We start from the raw sequence: 13,333 nt of genomic DNA on the forward strand, positions 1-13,333 counted from the left end.
AAGGAGTAATAGGATAAAATGACACCCAAAATTTGTAACCCCATTTATTCTGAGTATGGAAATACTCCATGTGTGGACGTCAAGTGCTATTGAGCTTTTGGAAAGAGAATTTGTTTGGAAAGGAAGTCAGGGGCCATGTGCGTTTACAAAGCCGCCCGTGGTGCCAGAACAGTGGACCCCCCACATGTGACCCCATTTTGGAAACTACACCCCTCACAGAATTTAATAAGGGGTGCAGTGAGCATTTACACCCAACTGGCGTTTGACAGATCTTTGGAACAGTGGGCTGAGCAAATGAAAAATTACATTTTTCATTTTCAAGGACCACTGTTCCAAAAATCTGTCAGACACCTGTGGGGCGTAAATGCTCACTGTACCCCTTAATACATTACGTGAGGGGTGTAGTGTAAAAAATGGGATTACATGTGGGGGGGGGTCCATTGTTCTGGCACTATGGGGGCTTTGTAGACACACGTGACCTTAAATTACGGACAAATTTTCTCTTCAAAAGCCCAATGGCGCTCCTTCTCTTCTGAGCATTGAAATGCACCTGCAGAGCACTTTATATCCACATATGGGGTATGTTCTTACTCAGAAGAGATAGGGTTACAAATTTTAGAGGGCTTTTTTCCTATTTTCCCTTGTGAAAATGAAAAATTTAGGACAACACCAGCATTTTAGTGAAAACATTTTTTTTTTCATTTTCCCATCCAACTTTAACAAAAATTTGTCAAACACCTGTGGGGTGTTCAGGCTCACTATACCCCTTGTTACGTTCCATGAGGGATGTAGTTTCCAAAATGGGGTCACATGTGGGAATTTGTTTTTTTTTTGTGTTTATGTCACAACCGCTGTAAAATCAGCCACCCCTGTGCAAATCACCAATTTAGGCCTCAAATGTACATAGTACGCTCTCACTCCTGAGCCTTGTTGTGCGCCCGCAGAGCATTTTACGCCCACATATGGGGTATTTCCGTACTCAAGAGAAATTGCTTGTGAAAATAAAAAGTATGGGGCAACAATGTTAGTGTAATTTTTTTTTTTTTTACACTAACAGGCTGGTGTAGCCCCCAACAAGTGGTAAAAGGAGGAAAAGCCCCGCAAAATTTGTAGTGCAATTTCTCCCGGGTATGGAAATACCCCATATGTGGACCTAAACTGTTTCCTTGAAATACGACAGGGCTCCGAAGTGAGAGAGCGCCGAACGCATTTGAGGAATAAATTAGGGATTGCATAGGGGTGGAGATAGGGGTATTCTATGCCAGTGATTCCCAAACAGGGTGCCTCCAGCTTTTGCTAAACTCCCAGCATGCCTGGACAGTCAGTGGCTGGCAACAGCTGGAGTGTTTTGCAACAGCTGGAGGCTCCTTTTGGAAACACTGCCGTACAATACGTTTTTCATTTTTATTGGGGGGACAGTGTAAGGGGGTGTATATGTAGTGTTTTACCCTTTATTATGTGTTTACAGTCAGTTTCCCGCTAGGAGTTTGCCCTGCGGTGAAAAATTTGCCGCAGCTCATACTTGAAGCAGGAAACTCACTGTAAACCCCCCGTGGGAATGTACCCTGTACATTAACATGGGGGGGGGGGGGGGGAAACCTCCAGCTGTTTCAAAACTACAACTCCCAGCATGTACTGACAGTCCGTGCTTGCTTGGAGTTGTACTTATGCAACAGCTGAAGGCACACTGGTTGGAAAACCTTCAGTTAGGTTCTTTTACCTAAATCAGTATTTTCCAACCAGTGTGCCTCCAGCTGTTGCAAAACTACAACTCCCAGCATGTACTGATCACCGAAGGGAATGCTGGGTTTTGCAGTTTTGCAACATCTGGAGGGCTACAGTTTAGAGAACACTGCACAGTGATCTCCAAACTGTAGCCCTCCAGCTGGATCCCACCGAAACCGGTGAGTTGCCTAGCAACATCTGGAGGGCTACAGTCTGAGACCACTATACAGTGGTCTCTATACTGTAGCCCTCCAGATGTTGCAAAACTACAAACCCCAGCATGCCCAGACAGCTATTTGCTGTGTGGGCATGCTGGAATTTGCAGTTTTGCAACAGCTGGAGGGGTACAGTTTGGAAATCACTGTGCAGTGATCCAACTGTGGCCCTCTAAATCTTGCAAAACTACAACTGCTAGCATGCCAACACAGCAGTTTGCTGTCTCTCCCAGCACAACTCCCAGTACAACTCCCAGCATGCACGGTCTGTCAGTAATGCTGGGAGTTGTAGTTTTGAAACAGCTGGAGGTTTGCCCCCCCCCCCCATGTAAATGTACAGGGTACATTCACACTGGCGGGTTTACAGTAAGTTTTCTGCTTCAAGTTTGGGCTGCGACAAATTTTTCACCGCAGCGCAAACTCCTAGCGGGAAACTCACCGTAAGCACCCGCCAGTGTGAATGTACCCTAAAAACACTACACTAACACATAATAAAGGGTAAAACACTATATATACACCCAATTACATTGCCCCTCCCCCCCCCCAATAAAAATGAAAATGTATTGTATGGCAGTGTTTCCAAAACAGAGCCTCCAGCTGTTGCAAAACAACAACTCCCAGCATTCCGGACAGCCACTGACTGTCCAGGCATGCTGGGAGTTTAGCAACAGCTGGAGGCACCCTGTTTGGGAATCATTGGCGTAGAATACCCCTATGTCCACCCCTATGCAATCCATATTTAGTCCTCAAATTCGCATGGCGCTCTCTCACTTGAGTCCTGTCGTATTTCAAGGAAACAGTTTAGGGTCACATATGGGGTATTTCCGTACTCGGGAAAAATTGCTCTTCAAATTTTTAGGGGCTTTTTTTACACTAACATGCTAGTGTTGCCCCATACTTTTGATTTTCATAAGCGGTAAAAGGAAAAAAAGATCCCCAAAATTGGTGACGCAATTTCTCCTGAGTACAGAAATACCAATATGTGGGCATAAAATGCTCTGCGGATGCACAACAAGGTTCAGGAGTGAGAGCGCACTATGTACATTTGAGGCCTAAATTGGTGATTTGCACAGGGGTGGCTGATTTGACATAAATGCAAAAAAATAAATACCCACACGTGACCACATTTTGGAAACTACACCCCTCACGGAATGTAACAAGGGGTATAGTGAGCTTTAACACCCCACAGGTGTTTGACGAATTTTCATTAAAGTTGGATGGGAAAATGAAAAAAAAAAAATGTTTTCACTAAAATGCTGGTGTTACCCTAAATTTTTAATTTTCACAAAGGAAAATAGGAAAACAAGCCCCCCAAAATTTGTAACCCCATTTCTTCTAAGTAAGAAAATACCCCATATGTGGATGTAAAGTGCTCTGCGGGCAAACTACAATGCTCAGAAGAGAAGGAGCGCCATTGGGATTTTGAAGAGAAAATTTGTCCGAAATTGAAGGCCACATGTGTTTACAAAGCCCCCATAGGACCAGAACACATGGACCCCCCACATGTGACCCCATTTTGGAAACTACACCCCTCTGCCTGACAGATTTTTGGAACAGTGATCTGTGAAAATGAAAAATTTTATTTTTCATTTGCACAGCCCACTGTTCCAAAGATCTGTCAAACGCCAGTGGGGTGTAAATACTCACTGCACCCCTTATTAAATTCTGTGAGGGGTGTAGTTTCCAAAATGGGGTCACATGTGGGGGTCCACTGTTCTGGCACCATGGGGGGCTTTGTAAACGCACATGGCCCCCAACTTCCATTCCAAAAAAATTCTCTTTCAAAAAGCTCAATGGCGCTCCACCTGTTCTGAGCATTGTAGTTCGCCAGCAGATCACTTGACGTCCACACATGGGGTATTTCCATACTCAGAAGAAATGGGGTTACAAATTTTGGGGGTAATTTTCTCCTATTACCCCTTGTAAAAATGTAAATTTTAGTGAAAAAATTTTTTTTTTTCATTTCCACATCCAACTTTCACAAAAAGTCGACAAACACCTGTAGGGTGTAAAGGCTCACTGCACCCCATGTTACGTTCCTTGAGGAGTGTAGTTTCCAAAATAGTATGCCATGTGTTTTTTTTTTTTTGCTGTTCTGGCACCATAGACTAAATGCGACATGCCCCCCAAAAACCATTTCAGAAAAATTTGCTTTCCAAAAGCTACATGTGACTCCTTCTCTTCTGAGCATTGTAGTTTGCCCACAGACAGGGGTGTACCTAGAGCATTTGGCACCCGGGGCGGACCCTTTGTTTGGCACCCCCCCCCACACACGCACACAGGCACCCCCCTAAATTACACCCCCTCCCTCCCCCCTTAATTACACCCTTCCTCCCCCCCTTAATTACACCCCCCTCCCTCCCCTCCCCCAGGGGCTGACAACAATCGGGGCCCCCGGACCAAAAAAAAAAGGCAAGGGCCCCTGCTAGGCTCTGCAGCTCGTCAGTCTTCTGCCATGCCCCTATTCCACCCAAATCCCACACACAATAAACAAAAATGTATATATGTGAGAAACACTTTAACGTAGGTAAATTTCCATGACCAATAAGACTGGTATACAAGGAGTAAATATATACCACCACTCAATAACTGGATAATACGGCCATATTGTACTGAATAAAACCACTATATACAGACCAGTATACTATAAAGGATTATATACAGGACCATATGGCGGTAGATATCAGCTGTACACAGGATGTGTATACCATATAAGTGATTACAGTTACATTTTGGGACTCACAATTACGTCTTTTCTGATCAGCGGCGTCCTCTTTCCTTTTCTTCTCCGTCCGGATAAGATCGCCATGTGGATCTCTTAACATCTGCAGGCAAAACATGTCAAGACTGCATTTTTTCAGTGCCCTCCCCTCCTCTACACAATCTTCCCATCTATAGGCCCACAAACTGTAATAATGCCCTCCTTGGTGTCCTGCACAGTGAAAGGGCAGGAATATGCAGAGTTACATCCCCCCTCTTTCCCATAGGCATATGCAGAGTTACACCCCCCCTCTTTCCCATAGGCATATGCACAATTTCACCCCCCCTCTTTCCCATAGGCATATGCGCAGTTACACCCCCCCCCCTTTTCCCATAGGAATATGCATTTACAGCCCCCCTCGTTCCCATAGGAATATGCAGAGTTACACCCCCTCTTTCCCATAGGAATATGCAGAGTTACAAACCCCCTCTTTCCCATAGGTATATGCAGAGCTACACCCCCTCCCTCCCTTCCCCATTGGTATATGCAGAGCTACACCCCCCTCCCTCCCTTCCCCATAGGTATATGCAGACCTACACCCCCTCCTCCCCTCGCCATAGGTATATGCAGACCTACACCCCCACTCCCTCCCTTCCCCATAGGTATATGCAGACCTACACCCCCCTCCCATCCCCATAGGTATATGCAGACCTACACCCCCCTCCCTCCCTTCCCCATAGGTATATGCAGACCTACAACCCCCTCCCCATAGGTATATGCAGACCTACACCCCCCCTCCCCATAGGTATATGCAGACCTACAATTCCCCCTAGGTTTATGCAGACCTACACTCCCCCCCCTTCCTCCCCATAGGTATATGCAGACCTACACCCCCCTCCCTCCCTTCCCCATAGGTATATGCAGACCTACACCCCCTCCCTTCCCCTCCCCATAGATATATGCAGACCTACACCCCCCTCCCTCCCTTCCCCTATAGGTATATGCAGACCTACACTCCCCTCCTCCCCTCCCCATAGGTATATGCAGACCTACACCCCCCTCCCCATAGGTATATGCAGACCTACACCCCCCTCCCCATAGGTATATGCAGACCTACACCCCCCTCCCTCCCTTCCCCATAGGTATATGCAGACCTACACCCCCCCTCCCCGCTCCTTAGGTATATGCAGGGTTAAAAAAAAATTAAAAAGGATGCTTATCTGATACCCCACGCAGCGATCTCCTCAGCTGCAGGGCCCGCATCTTCTCCCCTCCACAGTACAGGCGCCGGATGAGTGACGTCACCGGCGCCTGTACTGTGTGCTGCGTGGGGGTGGAGGTCATGTCTCCTCTGTGTAGCTGCAGCTGCGGCTCACACAGAGGGGACGCCTTCTCCTGTATGTTCGATTATTGCGCATACAGGAGAAGGCACCGCTGTCTGCTTGGGATCTGGGACGAGTGTCCCAGATCCTCAGTAGTGGTGGCGGCAGGTCAGTCCGCCCCTGGCACTCCCCTTGTGAGTGGCACCCGGGGGGGCCGCCCCCCCCTTGGTACACCACTGCCCACAGAGCATTGGGGTATTTATATACTCAGAAGAGATGGGGTTACAAATTTTGTGGGGCCTTTTCTCCCATTACTCTTTGTAAAAAATGATAAATTTGCAGAAAAAAATGCACTTTAGTGAAAAATTTTTTTTTTCATTGACACATCTGACTTTAACGAAAAGTCGTCAAACACCTGTGGGGCGTTAAGGCTCACTGGACCCCTTGTTTTGTGCCTTGAGGGGTGTAGTTTCCAAAATGGTATGCCATGGTATGGCACCATAGGGGCTTCCTAAATGTGACATGCCCCCCAAAAACCATTTCAGCAAAATTCACTCTCCAAAATCCCATTGTCGCTCCTTCCCTTCTGAGCCCTCTACTGAGCCCGCCGAACACTTGACATCCACATATGAGGCATTTCCTTACTCGAGAGAAACTGGGTGATAAATTTTGGGGGCTTTTTCTTATATTACCCCTTGTAAAAATTCATAAACTGGGTCTACAAGAACATGCGAGTGTAAAAAATGAAGATTTTGAATTTTCTCCTTCACTTTGCTCTTATTCCTGTGAAACACCTAACTTTCTGAATGTCATTTTGAATATTTCGAGGGGTGCAGTTTTTATAATGGGGTCATTTATAGGGTATTTTTTTTAAATAAGAAAGCCCTTCAAATCCACTTCAAAACTGAACTGGTCCCTGAAAAATTCCGATTTTGAAAATTATGTGAAAAATTGGAAAATTGCTGCTGAACTTTGAAGCCCTCTGATGTCGTCCAAAAGTAAGAACATGTCAATCTTATGAAGCCAACATAAAGTAAACATGTTGTATATGTGAATCAATATATAATTTATTTGGAATGTCTGTTTTCCTTACAAGCAGAGAGCTTCAAATTTAGAAAAATTCAAAATTTTCAATTTTTTCATAACATTTTGGAATTTTTCACCAAGAAATGAAGTATCGGCAAAAATTTACCACTACCATAAAGTAGAATATGTCACTAAAAAAACAGTCTCGGAATCAGAATGAAAGGTAAAAGCAGGGAGCGGAGCCTGTCCGCGGACGGGAATGGTTGTGTGAGACGGAGCTCTCCTGCCTGGCGCCCCAAACAGCACAGTTTATTCCACTTTCATCTGACTGGTAATGGGGAAAATTGGTCGCTACCAGCCTAGTGACCCACCCGGCGTACCGAAATCTCAGAAAAGCCAAGCGGACGTCTCTCAGTTCTTTGCTAAAAGAGTAGACCGCTCCCCGGCCAGGGCATCCAAGATGGCGCTGGAACCTTCAACGCGCCTGCACTCGGAGGAAGAGGAGCAGGACAGCGACTCGGAGGGAGCGGGGGCCTCAACTCTTACACCCGCGCTACTGAAAGCCTTCCTGAAGAAAACCCTCACACAAGCGCTGAAGCCCGTGAGAGCTGACCTTGCTGAAATCAAGGCCGAGGTCCAGGCTATTGGACACCGCACAGAAGCCCTGGAGACGGTGTGCGCAGAGCTTAACACCCACTCGGCTGCACTTGCTGACAGATCGGGCATGCTTGTATCGCATATTAACAGCGCGCTCACTCTTATTGAGGACCAAGAAAACAGAAGCAGGAGGAAAAATATCCGCTTTAAAGGTCTACCCGAAACCTTGGCGAAGGAAGCACTTCCCAAAATTGCGCAGGAAATCTTCGAGGGCCTCCTAGGACCAGACCGAGCAAAGCACATAGTCATAGAGCGCATACATAGGGCTCTCAGACCTAAACCTAAGTCGAGCCACCCCGAGATGTTATTTGTGGCTTGCTTTCTTATGTGGATACAGCAGCGATCCTGCAGGCGGCTAGAGAGAAACGACCGATCCACTATGGCGAAGAAGAGATCTCGCTGTACCAGGACATTGCGCCCACAACACTGCTCAAGCGTCGCATCATGCGTCCCCTGTTGGAAAAGCTGCGAGAAAAAGGGCTTACCTATGCTTGGCTCTTCCCCTTTGGTCTCTCCGTCCTGAAAGGAGGTAAATGTATTGTGATTAAGACACCCGAAGATCTTACAGCTGCCTGGGGCTCTTTGGACATCTCGCCGATAGAGGTCCCTTCATGGCTACCCCTGTCTGACCAGCTACCTCTCCCGCAACTCCCCCGCATAGAGGAGTGGAGACATGTGACCCGAGGTAAACAGCAGAAGCAGAAGAAGACCCCGGTGAAAATTTCACCCCCGGATGGCTGAAGCTAAGTATCCCTGTGCCCATTGATGTATTTCAGTGATTGTTCGCCACTGTAAGGGATGACCCTGATAGAGGCTGTATGTTCATTCCCACTGTTGCAGCCGTCTCATTTCTCTTCCCCTGCCCTCTTCATCCCCCTGTTTACTTGCACTCTTGAAGTTTCCTATTATTATTAAACTGAGTAGGCTCCGAACTTACTTATGCAGAGATGTTGGTTATTCCATCCGGTAATTTCCTAACCCAACTGCCCCTTCCCATCAACCCTGGAACTGGCCAGATAAGAAGACGTGGGCACGAATTCCCGTGCTTCCCCTCATCCTCCCCCATCCCCCCATCCCCCCCTACCCCGGACTCCCGAACTGTCATTTTCATAATCCACTCACCTCTTGGACTTCTCCTTGCTGGACTGAGAGACATTCCTTCCCTGGGATTATCTACTCCGTGACAGGCAGTTCACTCCCTAGAGCTACGGCAGAACCTTCACGCTGCTGATGCAAATAGCTGGTCAGCTCTTCGAACTGGTTAGAGGTGTTTTGACCTGATATATGAAGCATGTTCCTAGAAATCTATATTTTTGGTCACTTACTTCCCTGTTATTTTCATATTATTCTCTATTATCCTTTTTGGTGTTGTTTTGCCTCTTCTCCCTACCTGTCTACACTTAAACTACATTGATTTATCGTCCACATGTTGCTTTTTAAAGTCACAGTACTTTTTTCTTTAAACTGTTGGTGACTTACACGCTTCTCAAACCCTATTGTCTCTCCCCTCCCCTCAGTCTTTCCCTTACCCCCTCCCACCCCCTCCCCTTATTGGCCTGCCTACGCTCTAAACTATCCGATTTATCTCTTGTAGATGCCTGGAGAACGCTGAACCCCACCGTCAGAGATTACTCCCATTTTACGGCAGCTCATAATTCTCATCAAAGACTCGACTACCTTTTCATCCACTCCTCACTGGTGCAGTACTTGACGACCGCAGGTATTGATGTCATCACCATTTCAGACCATGCCCCTGTTTTCCTTTCCCTTCAATTCCCAGATTCCCCATCCAGACACATGTGCTGGCGGCTAAATGAACAAATTCTTGAACAGTCGGCAGCGGTAGATGACGTTCAGTCACATATTGAGTCCTTTTTTCTGACCAACTCTGACTCTGGACCACCTGTCCCGGTAGTGTGGGAGGCCCATAAGGCCTATATCAGGGGTATTTTCATTTCCTGGGGTACCAGACTTAAGAGGGAACGACAGCGAGAATTAGACTCCCTCCTCAAAAACATAGCAGACATGGAGAAGACACATAAAGTAACTAGAACCCCAGAAATACAAACCGAACTTGGCTCTCTCAGGAAACAGGTACTTGCACACCTGAACCTGAAATCCTCTAAATCGTACTTACACTATAGACAGCGTATATATGCCCACGGTAACAAAGGTGGCAAGCTCATGTCATCTCTCCTCAAGAAGGCAAAGGCGAAGCAGCAAATTCATGTCATCAAAGATGCGAATGGTACATCTCACTCCTCCACCCCTGAGATTGCAAAGGCTTTTCATGTTTTCTACTCTGGTCTGTATAACTTGGATGAGATTGCCCCGTCCGCACATCAGCAGGTCAAAGACCGGCTGATATCTCAGTTTATAGCTGACCTTGACTTGCCTCAACTTGACGACCTGATGACCTCTGAGCTGCTGTCTCCCATTACCACCGAGGAGGTAGATAAAGTCCTCTCCTCTTTTGCTATGGGTAAAAGCCCAGGCCCCGATGGACTACCCCTGACCTACTACCGCAAATTCAAAACTCTCCTTTTACCCCATCTTACTGCCTGGTGCTCCTCGTTATTCGGAGGTCACCCACTCCCGAAACAGTCCCTCAAAGCCCACATAACCCTGATAGCTAAAGAGGGCAAAGATCCCTCTAAATGTGGTAGTTTTCGCCCCATATCGCTGTTAAATTTAGACCTCAAGATATGGGCAAAACTGCTCTCCAATCGCATTAAAAAATTCTTACCTCACCTTATTGGCGAGGAGCAAACTGGGTTTGTTCCTGGGAGAGAGGGATGCATGAATACCTCAAAACTACTACTAGCTATTGCTCACACAAACTCCACTCGCTCATCGTTGGCCCTTCTCGGAGTAGATGCCGAGAAGGCCTTCGATAGGGTAGACTGGAATTTTATCGTTGCCACCCTGCGGAAATTCTCATTCCCGGACCCCTTTATATCAGCTATCATGTCACTCTATTCGACGCCCTCTGCGTCCTTGTTGGTCAATGACTCTATCTCTCCACCTTTTCAGATACGAAATGGCACCAGGCAGGGATGTCCCCTTTCGCCCACTCTGTTCATTCTAGTAATGGAGACCTTGCTCCAGAGGGTCCATCAGACACAATCTATCAAAGGCTACCCGACGCCTAATGGTGATTTAAAAACGCTAGCTTTTGCTGACGATCTTTTATTTCTACTGGCGGACCCCCTGGAGAGTCTGCCCAGCCTGTTGCAGCTATTCACGGCTTTCGGTGAGGTTTCAAACTTCAAAGTAAACCTCTCCAAGTCCGAGATTCTCAAAATTCACCTTCCTCCAGATGTCGCCTCTAGACTTATATCGCAATCCCCATTTAGATGGGCCCCTTCCCATTTAAAATACCTAGGGATTCACATCACCCCCACACTTGAATCCCTTTATGATGCGAATTTCGCCCCTATGCTGAAGGAAACAGCCGCTATTCTAGCGGAATATGATCTCGCCTTAATCTCTTGGTTGGGCAGACGCAACGTTCTCCAATGCTATATCCTCCCAAAGATTACCTACAAATTTCAAATGCTGCCCATTGCACTACCTGAACAATTCTTTATATCGATAAAATCCATGTTCTCTAAATATGTTTGGAAACAAAAAAGACCTCGTCTATCCTACACATTGCTTTCACGATCCAAAGATAAGGGGGGCATAGGGATGCCGGACGTTCAAAAACTATACCAGGCTGTCCAGTTAAGGAGATGGGTCCACCTAACCCAAATTAATGAGTCGACACATCTCACTAACTGGGCCCGCTCTGTATACGACGGCGACCTTCTTGGGGATCTCTGGCTTCCCCCTGCCCCCTACTCATGGAAGGGAGGGAGGAGGACTGATCTTCTATATGGCGGAATTTTCACTTCCTGGCGCAAGCTTTCCTCACTACTTACTCCCCCAACCTCCCCATCCCTTCCCGCACATCTTATACCTGTGGTCATTGGGTTAGAGACACCCACCTTTAAACCCATGTGGTCCAAATTTTCCAAGGTGACAGTTTCACAGCTACTCACTGACGGCGGGGTTCCGAACGAGGAGGTGATAATGACCATTGCGCCTGAAAGCTCACACTCCTTTTTACATATGCGTCATGTTAAGGACTGTTGTTCAAAATTCGTACAGAGGTTCTTCCCCCTTAGAGACCTGACTGACTTTGAGCGCTCCCTGCAATCATTGGTGAGCAGACCCTGGACTCTATCCAGATCCATGGTGGCGTGCGGGAGTGCGGCTGCCCTGAGTAGGCCGGTTTTCATTGCTTCCTGGGAGTCTGAGTTGAATCGTTCCTTCACTGATGTTGAGGTTGAACGTATTCTATCCAATTCACATGGGCACTCTAGATGTATACGTTTACAGGAGACACATTACAAAGTGCTGTCCCGATGGTACAGGGTTCCCGAATTCCTGCATGTCCATGATCTCGCTCAATCTGTGCTGGAGATGCCAGGCTGACGTAGGGTCCCATATACACATTTGGTGGACCTGCCCCACAATAGCGAAGTACTGGAGTGAAATAGGATCGGTGATTTCCCTGGTGGTGGGCAGCAACGTCAACCTTACCCCTGAGGCGGCCGTGTTGGGTTGCCCTTCAGTTGATTATGTTCCTTCCTCGGACCTCTTGGCAACTCATTTAATCGCAGCTGCTAAGGCGTTGATACCCTTGAGGTGGCTTCAGCCTGCCCCTCCCTCCCTGCAGGAGTGGTTGGAGAAGGTTGCTCAGATTTGTCAATTTGAGGAAATGACACACAGGGCAAACCGCTCTCATGAATCATTCCTCAAAATATGGAAGCCGTGGCTCGACTCTAATTTCTCACAAAAATAGGCACACATTTGACCCCCCCCCCTCTCTGAACCTTTTGGCTTTCCCTCTTCTTCAGGGAGATCCATCCTTCTCTTCCCTACCTCGGTGCTCGTGGCTCTGATATCTGATGACTGATCTCACATACCATTCCTCCTTTCCCAATCTAATTCATTACTTCCTCAGGCTATCTCCCCCCCCCCCCTTACCCCCCGGTTTCCACAATACCAACTCAGAGTCTCACCCCCCCCCCCTTTTTTTGCAGGAATTTACCTTCTCCAAATTTTGCTCTTATTTCCTCACTTACTCTCAAATACAGCCCCCCCCCCTCTCAAGTTCCCTGCTTCTCCTGGATCCTCCCTTCTCCCATTCTCCCTTTCGCCCTATCACTCTCTCTTATTCACCGTTTGAGGGATATTTTCTTTCTCCCCCCTCAGCTCTACTCCCTATTACTCTTTGTTCTAGACATCCGACTACAGCAGTCTGCCCTTCCCTCTCCCCCTCCCCCCCCCCCCTCCCCATCATTTAGGGATATGCATTCGTGATGAACTAGTGGGGCACCCCGAGTTTCACTGTTTTGATTACATTCTGACCCACTGTCGTTGTAATGTTGAATTGTTATTACAAATCTTTACTCTGTTTACAAAACAAAAGATGAGCATTTACTCCATTCCACCTGCGCGTGGATCACGTTGTGTTGTAATTAAACGTTGCTCAATAAAAAGTTTCAGTTAAAAAAGAAAAAAAAAGAAAGGTAAAAGCATCCCAGAGTCATTAATGCTTAAAGTGACAGTGGTCAGATGTTCAAAAAATGGCCGGGTCCTTAAGGTATAAATAGGCTGGGTCCTTAAGGGGTTAAAGG

General features: G+C 47.1%; 1 protein-coding gene across 1 annotated transcript in view; it reads right to left on the reverse strand.

Annotated features, from left to right (window-relative positions):
• GPRC6A (G protein-coupled receptor class C group 6 member A) overlaps positions 1-13,333 on the reverse strand; it is a 159,962-nt gene that overhangs the window by 96,019 nt on the left and 50,610 nt on the right. The window lies entirely within an intron of this gene.

The sequence above is a fragment of the Hyla sarda genome, chromosome 3 (assembly GCF_029499605.1).
Source record: "Hyla sarda isolate aHylSar1 chromosome 3, aHylSar1.hap1, whole genome shotgun sequence".
Taxonomy (NCBI): Eukaryota; Metazoa; Chordata; class Amphibia; order Anura; family Hylidae; genus Hyla; species Hyla sarda.